This window comes from Eriocheir sinensis, chromosome 6 (genome assembly GCF_024679095.1).
Source record: "Eriocheir sinensis breed Jianghai 21 chromosome 6, ASM2467909v1, whole genome shotgun sequence".
Classification (NCBI taxonomy): Eukaryota; Metazoa; Arthropoda; class Malacostraca; order Decapoda; family Varunidae; genus Eriocheir; species Eriocheir sinensis.
Genome location: NC_066514.1, coordinates 2,144,700 through 2,163,347, shown reverse-complemented (window position 1 = coordinate 2,163,347; position 18,648 = coordinate 2,144,700). Strand labels below are relative to the sequence as shown.

General features: G+C 42.6%; 2 protein-coding genes across 20 annotated transcripts in view; one reads left to right on the top strand and one right to left on the bottom strand.

Annotated features, from left to right (window-relative positions):
• LOC126987783 (pentatricopeptide repeat-containing protein 1, mitochondrial-like) overlaps positions 1 to 18,648 on the bottom strand; it is a 94,075-nt gene that overhangs the window by 14,580 nt on the left and 60,847 nt on the right. The gene's annotated exons all lie outside the window — the stretch shown is intronic.
• Positions 6,775 to 18,648, top strand: part of LOC126987922 (synaptotagmin 1-like) — an 80,574-nt gene continuing 68,700 nt past the window's right edge. For 18 of the 19 annotated variants that reach the window (XR_007741295.1, XR_007741286.1, XR_007741296.1 and 15 more), the window contains exon 1: positions 6,775 to 7,127. The gene's annotated coding sequence lies outside the window, so the exon portion shown is untranslated. The remainder of the gene's footprint in view (positions 7,128 to 18,648) is intronic. The other variant, XM_050845622.1, reaches the window with a different exon arrangement.

Genomic DNA, 18,648 nt, shown 5'->3' with positions numbered 1-18,648 from the left:
ATTCCTTGATAGTTTATGATTGATTGATTGATTGATAGTTTATTATTGATTGATTGATTGATAGTTTATGATTGATTGATTGATAGTTTAGTGTTGCAGGTAAACTTAACAAGGGAGAAGGGAGGAACATGGCATATCTCTCTCTCTCTCTTTCCTTTTCTAATTGTGATAAATGATTAGGAGCGTAGACGCAGCCGAGCACCGCCGGTCAACTTTAAACTTTTCAAAGATATCGGCGATGCGCCCGGTCAACCGCCGACAACCCACGGCAGACCGGCGGCAGACCGGCGTTAGACCGCGAGTGAACACCTGTGTCTGACCTGGGGCTTAGCAAGGGAGGAAGGAGGAAAACGATGAGGAACAGGTAGAAGCGAGGGATGAAGAGAGAGAGAGGGAGGAAGAGAGAAGGAGGAAGAGGAATGGCTGACGGAGAGAGAGAGAGAGAGAGAGAGAGAGAGAGAGAGAGAGAGAGAGAGAGAGAGAGAGAGAGAGAGAGAGAGATTGATTGATGGATTGATTGATTATGCATACGGTACATAAAAATCCACGCGTGAATAGAAGACGACCACAAGTGTCCATACGACCTTGATGCATACAGCAGCTGAACCCGAGGGTGAGTTACTGAACACATTCCCTTCCTGTCCATCAATACATCTGACCTACATTTAAAACCTTCGAGTGGGTCTCTCTCCTCGACTCCACTACATACCGGCTCACTTTGTTCCGCTCCTTCACCAGTTCTTTCCTATTTCCCTTCCTGAACCTCGTCTACGCATTGCTGTTTTCTTCCGTCTGTCTTCAATGTATGTACTTCAGATAGGGCACGCAAGCTTGATGGTCCAATGTAGCGAATCTTTCCTATATCCCTTCCTGAACCTCGTCTATATATTAACCCATTGCTGTTCTCTGTCTGTCTTCAATGTAAGTACTTCAGATAGGGCACGCAAGCCTGGTATTCCCATGTAGCGGGGTTAACCTTAATCAGTATATTCCATAGCAATGAGTGGAATGCGTGTTCTGTGAGTTTAGTGGGTGAAAAGAGTGATTAGGCAGGTGTGTGTGTGCGCGCGCGTGTGTGTGTGTGTGTGTGTGTGTGTGTGTGTGTCAAGACCAGTACGATTCAGAGGTGCTTATAGAGTTGTGGATGGGGAGAGAATTACGAGGTTTATAAGTAATTCATTTTAAGGCTGCCATGTACAACCTAACTGAGTCCCTATTCCTTAACCTTTCCCTATTAACTTTGACTCTTAAAGTTACTATCAAGGTTAATAGTTTCAAATTATTAAGAGTAAAAGCTATCCTCGTCAACTTTGAGTGTAAGTATTAGCAAAGCCGGGGCTCACCTCCCGCCCACATATTTAAAGGGACTGGTGGAGAAGGGAAGGGTTGGTAGGTCATATGTTTACCTGTATATTTGTCTTATATTTACGCGTGGATTTTTGTGTACCGTATGTATAATCAATCAATCAATCAATCAATCAATCAATCTCTCTCTCTGTTTATCTATGAGTCGAATCGGTCATTCAGTCAATCTACCTATCTCCCTACCAAAATATCGATCTGTCTATCTATATATCTATCACAATCTACTCTCTCTCTGCGTGGTCTTTTCACAGATGTGTTTGTTTCAGAATAACAGTTTCAATCACTCTCTGCGTGGTCTTTTCACAGATGTGTTTGTTTGTGAATAACAGTTTCAATCAATTTCTCTCTGTTTATCTATGAGTCGAATCGGTCATTCAGTCAATCTACCTATCTCCCTACCAAAATATCGATCTGTCTATCTATATATCTATCACAATCTACTCTCTCTGCGTGGTCTTTTCACAGATGTGTTTGTTTGTGAATAACAGTTTCAATCTCTCTCTTACCAGTACATCCACTAATCGATAACAGCTGACGGAGCGCTAACGTGGCTTACTAACACTGGCGGCCGCTGCTTCAAGACCTATACATCCCAACATTTCAGCGCCCCAGCACACATATTGGACAAGGCTTTCGTAGGAGTTGCGAGCATTTCCAGGGGTAGTTTTATGACCCTGGTGGTAGTGTGACCCTTCTTCTGTACCCTGAACCTAAAGAAACACTCATTAGAACCCGACTGACCTCCTTGGAAATAGTTAAGTCTATATATATATACCAAGTCAAGTCACTCTGCTTCAAAACTGTGACCGGTACGCGCAGGAGGCGGTTTTGGGGCGGAGCAGCGGGATGACGTCACTTGGAGCCAATGAAAACAATACCCGCCAGTTCAGGGGTGACTAAAGTTAGCCGTGTGCACTCTGGATGCATTCTCGCCTTCTTTCACAGCGCGTTCAGGCGCCACTGACGAAAAATATGTCTTTTTATTGTGCTATTGCGTGACTGTAATTCCAATGCCTACAAACGGCGGTGTGGGGTGTGAGGGAGGGCATGTTGAAGTGATTGATTTAAATTAGTCCGCCTTTCCTCGTTTTCTCTAAATCCCTGTTTCTACATTCTCTAGTTTGGCTCCAAGCAACGTCACGCATAAACCACGCCTCGGCCGTGTCTCCTCCCACAAACCTGCGCGTGAATTGACCTGGTGTAAATAGACTTTGGGAAATAATTGATATAAGACTCGGAAACGTCTAAGAATATCAACCTTAGAATCTTCCTTATTTTAATGGACAGCTGGAAGCATTTATCAAGTAAGACCTGTTTTTTAATTTCGGCATATACATCTATTATCATTATATTATCTGTATTATTATTATTGTTATCTACATCAAAAGACAACCTATAGAGTCACTGTTTATTCCATCGGTAGGCCTATTTTTTTATCTGTTTTATTATTATGGGAGCAGCGTCTGGCAGGGTCTATTATTTTTTTTTTTTGGTTATGTGATTCGGCCGCCTCGTTAACAGTGAAAAAATGGGTTAAGTTCTTGGGGGCTGGTGAAGGAGCCGAATTGAAGACATAGAATAAGATAATTGAATAACCAGGATAAGACAGTTGAATAACCAGGATAAGAAAATTGAATCACCAGAATAAGATAATTGAATCACCAGAATAAGAAAATTGAATAACCAGGATAAGAAAATTGAATAACCAGGATAAGAAAATTGAATAGAACCGAATACAAGGAGATTGAAGACACTGATCAAACCAATTAAGAAAGATAAATAAGCCGAGTAAGAAAATGGAATAGATAACAATTTCAAGCCGAATAAGGAGATTGAATAAACCGAATTGATGAAACTGAATTGAATAAACTGAATTGAATAAACCGAATTGATGGAACTGGATTGAATAAACTGAATTGAATAAACTGAATTGAATAAACTGAATTGAATAAACCGAATTGAATAAACTGAATTGAATAAACTGAATTGAATAAACTGAATTGATGAAACTGAATTGAATAAACTGAATTGAATAAACTGAATTGATGAAACTGAATTGAATAAACTGAATTGATGAAACTGAATTGACGAAACTGAATTGACGAAACTGAATTGACGAAACTGAATTGAATAAACTGAATTGACGGAACTGAATTGATGAAACTGAATTGACGAAACTGAATTGATGAAACTGAATTGACGAAACTGAATTGATGAAACTGAATTGATGAAACTGAATTGACGAAACTGAATTGACGAAACTGAATTGACGAAACTGAATTGACGAAACTGAATTGATGAAACTGAATTGACGAAACTGAATTGATGAAACTGAATTGACGAAACTGAATTGATGAAACTGAATTGACGAAACTGAATTGATGAAACTGAATTGACGAAACTGAATTGATGAAACTGAATTGACGAAACTGAATTGACGAAACTGAATTGACGAAACTGAATTGACGAAACTGAATTGAAGAAACTGAATTGACGAAACTGAATTGACGAAACTGAATTGACGAAACTGAATTGATGAAACTGAATTGACGAAACTGAATTGATGAAACTGAATTGATGAAACTGAATTGATGAAACTGAATTGATGAAACTGAATTGATGAAACTGAATTGATGAAACTGAATTGACGAAACTGAATTGATGAAACTGAATTGACGAAACTGAATTGAGGAAACTGAATTGACGAAACTGAATTGACGAAACTGAATTGACGAAACTGAATTGATGAAACTGAATTGACGAAACTGAATTGATGAAACTGAATTGACGAAACTGAATTGACGAAACTGAATTGAAGAAACTGAATTGAAGAAACTGAATTGACGAAACTGAATTGATGAAACTGAATTGACGAAACTGAATTGATGAAACTGAATTGACGAAACTGAATTGACGAAACTGAATTGATGAAACTGAATTGACGAAACTGAATTGATGAAACTGAATTGACGAAACTGAATTGAATAAACTGAATTGATGAAACTGAATTGAAGAAACTGAATTGATGAAACTGAATTGAAGAAACTGAATTGACGAAACTGAATTGACGAAACTGAATTGATGAAACTGAATTGATGAAACTGAATTGACGAAACTGAATTGACGAAACTGAATTGAATAAACTGAATTGACGAAACTGAATTGAATAAACTGAATTGACGGAACTGAATTGACGAAACTGAATTGACGAAACTGAATTGAATAAACTGAATTGACGAAACTGAATTGACGAAACTGAATTGAAGAAACTGAATTGATGAAACTGAATTGATGAAACTGAATTGACGAAACTGAATTGAATAAACTGAATTGATGAAACTGAATTGAATAAACTGAATTGATGAAACTGAATTGATGAAACTGAATTGATGAAACTGAATTGACGAAACTGAATTGATGAAACTGAATTGATGAAACTGAATTGATGAAACTGAATTGACGAAACTGAATTGAATAAACTGAATTGACGAAACTGGATTGACGGAACTGAATTGACGAAACTGAATTGACGAAACTGAATTGACGAAACTGAATTGACGAAACTGGATTGACGGAACTGAATTGATGAAACTGAATTGATGAAACTGAATTGACGAAACTGAATTGACGAAACTGGATTGACGGAACTGAATTGACGAAACTGAATTGACGAAACTGAATTGACGGAACTGAATTGATGAAACTGAATTGATGAAACTGAATTGACGAAACTGAATTGACGAAACTGGATTGACGGAACTGAATTGACGAAACTGAATTGACGAAACTGAATTGACGGAACTGAATTGATGAAACTGAATTGACGAAACTGGATTGACGGAACTGAATTGACGGAACTGAATTGACGGAACTGAATTGACGGAACTGAATTGACGGAACTGAATTGACGGAACTGAATTGACGAAACTGGATTGACGGAACTGAATTGACGAAACTGAATTGACGGAACTGAATTGACGGAACTGAATTGACGGAACTGAATTGACGGAGCTGAATTGACGAAACTGAATTGACGGAACTGGATTGACGGAGCTGGATTGAAGACACAGAAAGAAACCTAATTAAAGAAGCCATATTTGAAAACTTACAGCGAATATCCGTTTTCTTTAAGTCTACGTTGCTCCATAGAAAATTGTTTTGGATATGAAAAGAAAACGGAGTCCACTGTAATTGTTATTCTTCATATCCGAGTCACACACACACACACACACACACACACACACACACACACACACACGCACGCACGCACGCACGTTGATTTAACTGCGTGTTCTAGTTATTTTGTTATCCGTTCTTCTTCTTCTTCTTCTTTTTTCCCTTCATTCTTTTCCTTCCGATTTCTATTTTTAAGCATGAAGAGAGAGAGAGAGAGAGAGAGAGAGAGAGAGAGAGAGAGAGAGAGAGAGAGAGAGAGAGAGAGAGAGAGAGAGAGAGAGAGAGAGAGAGAGAGAGAGAGAGAGAGAGAGAGAGAGAGAGAGAGAGAGAGAGAGAGAGAGAGAGAGAGAGTGTGTGTTAGTTGTAAAAAAAAAATGTCTATCTCTGTGGTGTGTGTGTGTGTGTGTGTGTGTGTGTGTGTGTGTGTGTGTGTGTGTGTGTGTGTGTGTGTGTGTTTAGCTGTCTGCCTGTTTGTATGACAATCTCTCTCTCTCTCTCTCTCTCTCTCTCTCTCTCTTATTAGGAAAAAAACTTTCTGATTGTATACATTGTTATATCTTTCTCGTACGTTGTGTGTGTGTGTGTGTGTGTGTATGTGTGTGTGTGTGTGTGTGGGTGACCCTAGACTTCATATTGATTCCGTGCCTCAGACATCATCTCCTGCTTGGCCGCCAGTGCCCTACTTCCCCTCCGCCTCGACCCTTCAAGAACCCCGGCCAGAACGCAGGGCACGGCAGGGGCTCAGCCAGGCGATAGGATGCAGAAGGCAGCGGATAGAGGATGATAATGAACCGATTCCACAGTCCAACACAGTGTCTTCGTAACAGCCGGAACCAAATGACAGAATCCCATACAATCCAAAATGGTGAAGCCTTCGATGCCACACCAAATCCACAAGACATTCCCTGTATAGTTTCATCAAATTTGTGAACTTAAATATGAACACCAGACTCTAGACAAGGAGATCTCGAAGGCTCTGGTATTGGTTTGGGAGCTTACTAACCCATCATGGGGAACTGTGAAACTGGACCAATGGGGCTGGACGAGTGGGAGGATGTGGAGGAGGAGGTGGAGGAGGTGGAGACGACATAAGGGCGCTGCCACCCCTCCACGGCACTCTTGCACCTCACACACCAGTATCGATCCCACGGCGCTGGCTGGCTATAGAGTCCCGCGCGCTGATAGGCCGGCGAGCTCGCATTGATCACGGCGCCGACCAATCCCCGGACCGGACACTGCGTGGAGGCACCGAGCAGGGTTAGTGGTGCCGGGCAGTGCCGCGGTGAGCCAGCAGTGTCGCGGGTGTGCTGAGTTCCTGGCCCTAGCGAGGACTCTCTACCCTCTCTCCCGTAGCACCGTCACCCGTCTCCGTGTGTCAGAGCAGCGTCTCCGTGCCACCAGGTTCACCCTCGGCAGCCTCTCAGGACGCAGCTCAACACGGCGAAGGACAGTGTATTGATCCCAACAGCGCCGCCATCATCCACCGTCGACGAGAGGGCGGGCGGCATGGCCTCCTGAGCTGCCTTCACACCTCATAACGCCCGACAGCACACAGTTTGCACCCTCGCGCCTCTGTGACCCATCAGGTGAGTGTGGCAGTGGGCGGGCGGGCGTGACGGCGGTGTATGGGGCGGACAGTGCTGCGGTCAGGCTTTGCTCCTCCATATTGGGAGTGCAAAGGTTCACGCCCACTCCTCGACCTTCACCCCAAGCCTGTCATTCCTTCAGTCAGCGCTTGTAGGTCGAGGCACGTCGGCCCCGGGGGAAGCAGGGACGTCCCTCCGCCCTTAATAATCCGTGCATGGCAGCCGTGCAGCGAGCGAGGGCGTGCTGATCACATCACCTCCACCACCTCCACCCCCTCCACCTCCACCACAGCAGCAGCTAAAAAAACAACAACAGCAACAACAACAAAACAAGAAAAATAGTTAAAATAGAAGAAAAACAAGAAGAAAGAAACAAAGAAAACAAATGATTGACGAAAAAATGGGAAGGCCTAGAAAATCTACACAAAAAACAAGAAAACAAAACATCAAGAACAAAAACAACAACAACAGAAGCATTGCAAGCATCATCATTATCATCATCGGCAACAAAAACAACAACAACAACAACAATAACCTTGCAAGCAGCGGCGTCATCAAGAACAACAACAACAACAAGGACGATAAAAACAACACCGACAAAAACAACAACAACAAAAACAACAACAGCAGAAGAATCAGAACCGGCAGAGAGAAATCGAACGAAGAGGAAAAACAAACAAACAAACAAACAAAAACAACAAAAAAAAAACAGAAAAGAACAACAATAACAACACTATTAATAGGTTAGGTTAGGTTAGGTTAGGATAGGATATGTTAGGATATGTTAGGATAGGTTAGGATAGCTTAGGATAGGTTAGGATAGCTTAGGATAGGTTAGGTTAGGTTAGGTTAGGATAGGTTAGGTTAGGATATGTTAGGATATGTTAGGATAGGTTAGGTTAGGATAGGTTAGGATGGGTTAGGTAAGGTTAGGTCACGTTAGGTTAAGTTACGTTAGGTTAGGTAAGGTTAGGTAAGGTTAGCTTAGGTTAGCTTAGGTTAGGATAGGATAGGTTAGGATAGGTAAGGTTAGGTAAGGTTAGGTAAGGTTAGTTAATAAGATCCCAAAGAGTGTTGACCCCCAAACCACAACGTTGCCCAACCCTCCGTCTCTCCCTCCCACCACTGGCCCAATACTGCCCTACTTAAAGCTCTCGATGCAGACGCCAATACAATAATCTATGCAGTTATACCAGCCTATACTGACCTTACACCAGGCCACAACGTTGCCCAACTCTCCCTCCCACCACTGGCTCAATACTGCCCTACTTAAAGCTCTCGATGCAGACGCCAATACAATAAGCTATGCAGTTATACCAGCCTGTATTGACCTTAACACCAAGTCCAGCATTGCCAGATTGTCCTACTCCAAGCATAGTATTTTACCGGTTTCTGACGCCTAACTACTGCCAAGAAATATGAGGAATTAACTATTTTAACGATAAGTATAAGTTGATTTAGTTATTGGGTCCCAGGAAGACAGTTTTTGGGATCGGAAATTGGAAAACATCATAGGCAGAGTACAGCAGACTGGCAATGTTGAGTCCACCACGCTATGAACTTATACCAGCCTATACTGACCTTATACCACATTGTACCACCACGCTATGAACTTATACCAGCCTATACTGACCTTATACCACACTGTACCACCACGCTATGCATCTATACCAGCTTATACTGACCTTAAACCACGATCCTTAAACTGTACCATTACGCTATGCATCTATACCAGCTTATACTGACCTTACACCATGATCCTTAAACTGTACCATCACGCTATGCATCTATACCAGCTTATACTGACCTTAAACCACGATCCTTAAACTGTACCATTACGCTATGCATCTATACCAGCTTATACTGACCTTAAACCGTGATCCTTAAACTGTACCATCACGCTGTGGACTTATACCAGCCTATACTGACCTTACACCAGCTACAGTGCCTTTAATATGTCGGTAATAAACCACACTACACCCCCCCGCCTGACCAGACCCCCCCACCTCCCTCTCCCTGTCCCTCTATAACCAGACGACCACATCCCTTTAACCCCTGACCACTGCAATGCTACCACCATAACTAAGCAACCACATCACTACCACGCATTCCTGTAACTCATAACCACTGCAATGCTACCGCTCCATGTCCAGACCGACCGACCCACACACACACACACGCACACACAGACGCACAGCAGAACAGATGTGGTGGTATTAGGAAACGGAGCAGAACCAGCAAAACCCCACACACACACAAGCAGTCTTTTTCTTCTTCGTGTTTTGTAATCTATAGAAAACTTTCCATTTTCCACTAAAGGAGATGGACCGGAGAGGAGGTTAAAGATATATATGGGAAAATAAAAAATAGACGCGTTGCTCTTCCATTACCCACTGAAAAAGGAAGGCAAGGAGAGAGTATTCAAATTCGTGAACCAGATGCGTGTTGATAATCTCCCCTTGAAAAAGTAAAGAAAATCGGTTCACGCTCCCTTAATGACGAGCTCTCCCTTGCTATTATAGGCACCCTGCCCTCCCTTTACCCACTAAGAAAGGAAGGCAAGAGGAGAGTATTCAAATTCGTGAACCAGATGCCTGTTCATAATCTCCCCTTGAAAAAGTAAAGAAAATCGGTTCACGCTCCCTTAATGACGAGCTCTCCCTTGCGATATAAGCACCCTGCCCTCCCTTTACCCACTGAAAAAGGAAGGCAAAAGGAGAGTATTCAAATTCGTGAACCAGATGCGTGTTCATAATCTCCCCGTGAAAAAGTAAAAAAAATCAGTTCACGCTCCCTTAATGACGAGCTCTCCCTTGCTATATAGACACCCTGCTCTTCCCTTACCCACTGAAAAAGGAAGGCAAGGAGAGAGTATTCAAATTCGTGAACCAGATGGGTGTTGAAACTCTCCCCTTGAAAAAGTAAAGAAAATCGGTTCACGCTCCCTTAATGACGAGCTCTCCCTTGCGATATAAGCACCCTGCTCTTCCCTTACCCACTGAAAAAGGAAGGCAAGGAGAGGGTATTCAAATTCGTGAACCAGATGCGTGTTCATAATCTCCCCGTGAAAAAGTAAAGAAAATCGGTTCACGCTCCCCTAATGACGAGCTCTCCCTTACTATATAAGCACCCTGCTCTTCCCTTACCCACTGAAAAAGGAAGGCAAGAGGAGAGTATTCAAATTCGTGAACCAGATGGGTGTTGATTCTCTCCCCTTGAAAAAACAGAAGCAAATCGGTTTACGCTCCCTTAGTGACGATCTCCCTTTTTCTAGGTCACCCTCTGAGATTAAGATGACTTCTAACACAATTACTTGCTAGACGCCTTTCCTCACAAGCTCCCTGGCAACCACTTTTATGCGTTAGAGGCTTTATTGAACACATAGTCTCTTAGGCATAGTACGGTAGAGGCTGATTAAGTAAAAGCGATGTGATTGATAGATTAAGAAAAGGATTGAAGGTGGATTGAACAGGGAAGAGAAGTTGAGGTTATTGTGAACGTATCTACTAATTTCCTTTCTTAGACATAACACGGCGGCCGCTGATCAAGATTAAAGTTGCTGGAAATTCGAAAATGTCATAGATTAAGAAAAGGATTGAAGGTGGATTGAACAAGGAAGAGAAGTTAAGGTTATTTTGAACTTATATTTATTATCGTTTCAGTCATAGTACGGCACAAATTTATTAAGTTAAAGGTAATTACAGGTGAAAAATGATTAAGGAATGGATGGAAACTCGAATTAAAAATGGGGTTGAAGGGGAACTCGTACAAATGGGTTAGACGAACACATGCAGAATGGAGTTAGAGGTTAGTTAAGGGATGTTAGTAGGACGGTACCAATAGACCACGACAAAAGTTAATGCAGATAAAAAATGATTAAGGGAGGGATGGAAACTAGAATTAAAAATGGGGTTGAAGGGGGACTCGTACATATGGGTTAGACGAACACATGCAGAATGGAGTTAGGGATTAGTTAAGGGATGTTAGTAGGACGGCACCAATAGACCACGACAAAAGTTAATGCAGATAAAAAATGGTTAAGGAAAGGATGGAAACTCGAATTAAATATGGGGTTGAAGGGGAACTCGTACAAATGGGTTAGACGAACACATGCAGAATGGAGTTAGGGATTAGTTAAGGGATGTCAGTAGGACGGTACCAATAGACCAAGACAAAAGTTAATGCAGATAAAAAATGATTAAGGAAAGGATGGAAACTAGAATTAAAATGGGGGTTGAAGGGGGACTCGTACATATGGGTTAGACGAACACATGCAGAATGGAGTTAGGGATTAGTTAAGGGATGTTAGTAGGACGGCACCAATAGACCAAGACAAAAGTTAATGGAGATAAAAAATGATTAAGGGGGGGATGGAAACTAGAATTAAAATGGGGGTTGAAGGGGAACTCGTACATTATGGATTAGACGAACACATGCAGAATGAAGTTAGGGGTTAGTTAAGAGGGACATTAGTGGTAGAAGGGCACCAATTAACCACGTAAAAAAAAAACAAAGAAGGAAGTTACGGGTATTTCAACAAGGGCGAGAAAACCAAACCCACAAGCTATAGGCGTTTTTTGAGCTGAGGGTCGATTTTTTTAGATTAAAGGAAACACAGCTCAAGGGCAAACTTAACAAAAAAACACACAAAAAACGCTAGTTCCGCAGTAATAAAAGCAATTAGAGATGATTGCCCAAGGTGGGGGGGTGTAGGAATGAGGGAGGATGGGAAAAGAAATGCGTTGATATGAGTGACCAGGATGGGGGATGAAAGAATGAGAGAGGAAGGAAAAAGAAATGGTTGTGTATATTGAGATGAGTGACCAGGGCTAGGGATACAGGACTTCGGGACAAAGGGGCGATGGGCCATATTTTAAAACATTGCGCCCAAGAACACGTAACATACTAGTCTTTCGTGGGAGTTCAGGGCATTTCCAGGGGTACTTTTATGACCCTGGTGGTAGTCTGAGCCTTCTTCTGTACCGTGAACCTAAAAGAACACTCATTAGAACCAAGAACACGTAACATACTAGTCTTTCGTGGGGGTTTAGGGCATTTCCAGGGGTAGTACTTTTATGACCCTGGTGGTAGTCTGAGCCTTCTTCTGTACCGTGAACCTAAAAGAACACTCATTAGAACCAAGAACACGTATTTTACAAGTCTTTCGTGGGGGTTTAGGGCATTTCCAGGGGTAGTACTTTTATGACCCTGGTGGTAGTCTGAGCCTTCTTCTGTACCGTGAACCTAAAAGAACACTCATTAGAACCAAGAACACGTAATTTACTAGTCTTTCGTGGGAGTTTAGGGCATTTCCAGGGGTAGTACTTTTATGACCCTGGTGGTAGTCTGAGCCTTCTTCTGTACCGTGAACCTAAAAGAACACGCATTAGAACTTGATTAACCACCTTTTCGGCTGTTGGAAATAGTTGGTGGGCGGGGTGGGAGCATCTGAGAATTCCAACCTCAGGCCTCACGCAAGCCAGTGTACTTATCGGCACTAAAATCGTTACACCCCTCAACGCCCCCGCCGCCACCGCAGACCATTAGCTTTATACTCCTCCCGTGACGTCAGCGCAGCCCCGGTTGGAGACTTTTGGGGTACGCTGTGGCCGGTATTCTCAACCGCTTACGATTTTTACATCAGTTACACCTAAAGGCCAAGATACAAGGGACATGCATTCTCAACAGTGTTTTTTCACGTACAGAAGAAGGGTTGAACTACCACCAGGGTCAGAGAACTACCTATGGAAATGCCCACAACCCCTACGAAAGCCTTGTCAAGTGTGTGTGTTGAGCTATTTCAAGGTACTAATGATTGTTTTTCTAGGTTCACGGTACAGAGGAAGGGTCAAACTACCACCAGGGTCATAAAACTACCCCTGGAAATGCCCACAACCCCTACGAAAGCCTTGTCAAATGTGTGTCCTTGTGCGGTGGTATGTTTAAGAACAGGACGAACATTAGCTATTTCAAGGTACTAATGAGTGTTTTTTTAGGTTCATGGTACAGAGGAAGGGTCAAACTACCACCAGGGTCATAAAACTACCCCTGGAAATGCCCACAACCCCTACGAAAGCCTTGTCAAATGTGTGTGTTGAGCTATTTCAAGGTACTAATGAGTGTTTTTTTAGGTTCATGGTACAGAGGAAGGGTCAAACTACCACCAGGGTCATAAAACTACCCCTGGAAATGCCCACAACCCCTACGAAAGCCTTGTCAAATGTGTGTGTTTGAGCATATACTATTTCCAAGGGTTCTAATGAGTGTTTTCTTAGGTTCATGGTACAGAAGAAGGGTCAAACTACCACCAGGGTCAGAGAACTACCTATGGAAATGCCCACAGCCCCGTCGAAAACCTTGTCAAATGTGTGTTTGGGCATATGCTATTTCCAAAGGTCCAAAAAGATCGATCAGGTTCTAATGAGGGCTTTTTCTTAGGTTCATGGTACAGAAGAAGGGTCAAACTACCACCAGGGTCATAAAACTACCCCTGGAAATGCCCACAATTAAGAATAGAATGGATTTTAAAGGACGAATTAGCCATATAACTGTTGATAAATGCTAATTCGACGTTTTAGAAATATGTATTATAAGTATGTTTGGGGCTAACTCATGTAACCTTGTATTTGGGTATAACAGTTACGTCTTAAAGTATCATATATCAATAGATTCATCAGCTTAGGGACCCCATTCCCACTCATTCCTACACAGTTCAATACCCTATTCCCATCCATTCCCAATCAAATTCCAACTATTCTCATCTCATTCCCACCCAAATCAATACCCTATTCCCATCCATTCCCACTCAAATTCCAACTATTCTCATCTCATTCCCACCCAAATCAATACACGATTCCCATCCATTCCCACTCAAATTCCAACTATTCTCATCTCATTCCCACCCAAATCAATACCCTATTCTCATCCATTCCCACTCAAATTCCAGCCATTCTCATCTCACTCCCACCCAAATCAATACCCTATTCCCATCCATTCCCACTCAAATTCCAACTATTCTCATCTCATTCCCACCCAAATCAATACACGATTCCCACTCATTCCCACTCAAATTCCAACCCATTCCAACCATTCCCATCTCATTTCCACCCAAATCAATACACGATTCCCATCTATTCCCAATCAAATTCCAATCATTCTCATCTCATTCTCACCCAAATCAATACCCTATTCCCATCCATTCCCAATCAAATTCCAACTATTCTCATCTCATTCCCACCTAAATCAATTCACGATTCCTATCTATTCCCACTGAAATTCCAACCCATTCCAACCATTCCCATCTCATTTCCACCCAAATCAATACACGATTCCCATCCATTCCCACTCAAATTCCAACTATTCTCATCTCATTCCCACCCAAATCAATACCCTATTCTCATCCATTCCCACTCAAATTCCAACTATTCTCATCTCATTCCCACCCAAATCAATACACGATTCCTATCCATTCCCACTCAAATTCCAACCCATTCCAACCATTCCCATCTCATTCCCACCCAAATCAATACACGATTCCCATCCATTCCCACTCAAATTCCAACCATTCTCATCTCATTCCCACCCAAATCAATACACGATTCCCATCCATTCCCACTTAAATTCCAACCATTCTCATCTCATTCCCACCCAAATCAATACACGATTCCCATCCATTCCCAATCAAATTCCAACCATTCCTATCTCATTCCCACCCAAATCAATACCTTATTCCCATCCATTTCCAATCAAATTCCAACCATTCTCATCTCATTCCCACCCAAATCAATACACGATTCCCATCCATTCCCACTTAAATTCCAACCATTCTCATCTCATTCCCACCCAAATCAATACACGATTCCCATCCATTCCCACTCAAATTCCAACCCATTCCAACCATTCCCATCTCATTCCCACCCAAATCAATACCCTAATTCCACCCATGCCCACTCAAATTCCAACCATTCCTATCTCATTCCCACCCAACTCAATACCCTATTCCCATCCATTCCTATTCAAATTCCAACCCATTCCAGCCATTCCCATTTCATTCCCACCCAAATCAATACCCTATTTCCACCATTCCCATCCATTCCCATTCAAATTCCAACTCATTCCAACCATTCCTATCTCATTCCCACCGAAATCAATACCATATGCCCACCCATTCCCACTCAAATTCCAACCCATTCCAACCATTCCCATCTCATTCCCACTCCATTCCCAGATTCGTTAGTTTAGTGAATGTTTGGTGAGCCCTACGGTTTAAGAGGTCCCAAAGTGGTTGCGTGTAACACTTGTGCTCCCAAAATTGACCCCACCACCTGGATTCCTACCCCTACTACTTTCATTCCTAACCCTTCCACTTTCATTCCTGACCCTGCTACATTGTCTCCTAACCCTATCACTCTGAAACCTAACCCTGTCACTTTCTTAACCCTGCCAGGCCTACAGACAACTTTACAGGGTTTAACTTCAACACATCTATTAATTAAAGTGTTCCCCCTGGAGAGGCCTACGCGAGCAGGTCTTCCAGGCTCCTCAAGTCTTAGGGGGCACATTTTTAAACATATCGGCGGCCAAGCACACACATTTAACAAGGCTTTCGTAGGTGTTGTGGGCATTTCCAGGGGTAGTTTTATGTCCCTGGTGGTAGTGTGACCCTTCTTCTGTACCATGAACCTAAAGAAACACCTATTTGATAAGGTTTTCGTAGGTGTTGTGGGCATTTCCATGGGTAGTTTTATGTCCCTGGTGGTAGTCTGACCCTTCTTCTGTACCGTGAACGTGGGAACAGACTCGCCCAAGCACACATTTAACAAGGCTTTCGTAGGTGTTGTGGGCATTTCCATGGGTAGTTTTATGTCCCTGGTGGTAGTCTGACCCTTTTTCTGTACCGTGATGGAACAGACACACACAACCTGGTTAATTTCCTTTTTTGGATTTGGATGATAGCGATGTGGAGTGGTTGGGGCGTCAAAAAACCGGGGGTGGTGGTACCTTCTTCCTTCTTCTGTACCATGAGCGTGGGAACAGACTTAATACAACCTGGTTAATCCCTTTTCTGCTCTTGGATATAGTTGATTTAGGGTCGTATTTTAAGACATTTCGCCGACCAAGAACACATATTTAACAAGGCTTTCATAGGAGTTGCGGGCATTTCCAGGAGTAGTTTCATGGCCCTGGTGGTAGTGTGACCCTTCCTCTGTGCCGTGAACCTAAAGAAACACTCATTAGAACCCGATTGACCCCCTCTTTGACCTTTAGAAATAGGTGATATGAAAAGCCAATTAGGTGTCTGACAAAACCGACCTTGGACCCAATGACGTCAACGAATATTGGTTCTAAAGATAACTGTGTGTGAAGTGACTTGAAATCATTAGGAAAGATATTAGTATTGGTTGCGTTGCTGAAAATCATTGCTGTGGGTGTTAATGAGGCTGAAAATGCGTAGTTATCAGTGTTCCTGTTAGTTGAAATCATTGAAGTTAGAATCGCTGTAGTTAAGACATTGGAGTTTGAGTTAGTGTAGTTAGAATCATTGTAATTAGAATCGCTGTAGTTAAGACATTGGAGTTTGAGTTAATGAAGTTAGAATCATTGTAATTAGAATCGCTGTAGTTAAGACATTGGAGTTTGAGTTAATGTAGTTAGAATCATTGTAATTAGAATCGCTGTAGTTAAGACAATGGAGTTTGAGTTAGTGTAGTTAAAATCATCGCAATACTAACACAGCCTCTAGGAAAGCCTTATCAAACTATCACTAGGCTCATGAAACTACCCATGGAAACACTAACAACCTATACCAAAGCCTTATCAAACTATCACTAGGCTCATAAAACTACCCATGGAAATACTAACACAGTCTCTAGGAAAGCCTTATCAAACTATCACTAGGCTCATAAAACTACCCATGGAAATACTAACACAGCCTCCAGGAAAGCCTTATCAAACTATCACTAGGCTCATAAAACTACCCATGGAAATACTAACACAGCCTCTAGGAAAGCCTTATCAAACCATCACTAGGCTCATGAAACTACCCATGGAAACACTCACACAGCCTCTAGGAAAGCCTTATCACACTATCAATAGGCTCATAAAACTACCCATGGAAACACTCACACAACCTCTAGGAAAGCCTTATCAAACTATCACTAGGCTCATAAAACTACCCATGGAAATACTAACACAGCCTCTAGGAAAGCCTTATCAAACTATCACTAGGCTCATGAAACTACCCATGGAAATACTAACACAGCCTCTAGGAAAGCCTTATCAAACTATCACTAGGCTCATGAAACTACCCATGGAAACACTCACACAGCCTCTAGGAAAGCCTTATCAAACTATCACAAGGCTCATGAAACTACCCATGGAAATACTAACACAGCCTCTAGGAAAGCCTTATCAAACTATCACTAGGCTCATGAAACTACCCATGGAAATACTAACACAACCTCTAGGAAAGCCTTATCAAACTATTACTAGGCTCATGAAACTACCCATGGAAATACTAACACAGCCTCCAGGAAAGCCTTATCAAACTATCACAAGGCTCATGAAGCTACCCATGGAAATACTAACACAGCCTCCAGGAAAGCCTTATCAAACTATCACAAGGCTCATGAAGCTACCCATGGCAATACTAACACAGCCTCTAGGAAAGCCTTATCAAACTATCACAAGGCTCATGAAACTACCCATGGAAACACTCACACAACCTCTAGGAAAGCCTTATCAAACTATCATTAGGCTCATAAAACTACCCATGGAAACACTAACACAGCCTCCAGGAAAGCCTTATCAAACCATCACATAGGCTCATGAAACTACCCATGGAAACACTCACACAACCTCTAGGAAAGCCTTTTCAAATTTGAGTGTTTGTGAGCCCAGAAATGACTCAGAACAAGGGCCCATCATCTGGTCTCCTCACAGTACATAGAGCAGGGATTATAGATGTGTCTGGCGGAGGGGAGGAGAGGGAGGAAGGACTGAATTCAGAGCTCCAGGTATAGCTGCGCGTGGCCCCGGTGCAAGTCTCCGGCACATTAGCCCTTGAGGATTCGCCCCCCCTCCCCCCTTCCGAGAAAAACAAGATATACTGTTCAGATGACGCAAGAAAAATTGTGATATAAGTGAGGTTAAAAAAAGGTTTGATATTCCTCTCAGTCTCAAGTGTGTGTGTGTGTGTGTGTGTGTGTGTGTGTGTGTGTGTGTGTGTGTGTGTGTGTGTGTGTGTGTGTGTGTGTGTGTGTGTGTGTGTGTGTGTGTGTGTGTGTGTGTGTGTGTGTGTGTGTGTGTGTGTGTGTGTGTGTGTGTGTGTGTGTGTGTGTGTGTGTGTGTGTGTGTGTGTGTGTGTGTCACTGTCTCTCTCTCTCTCTCTCTCTCTCTCTCTCTCTCTCTCTCTCTCTCTCTCTCTCTCTCTCTCTCTCTCTCTCTCTCTCTCTCTCTCTTCTCTCTCTCTCTCTCTCTCTCTCTCTCTCTCTCTCTCTCTCTCTCTCTCTCTCTCTCTCTC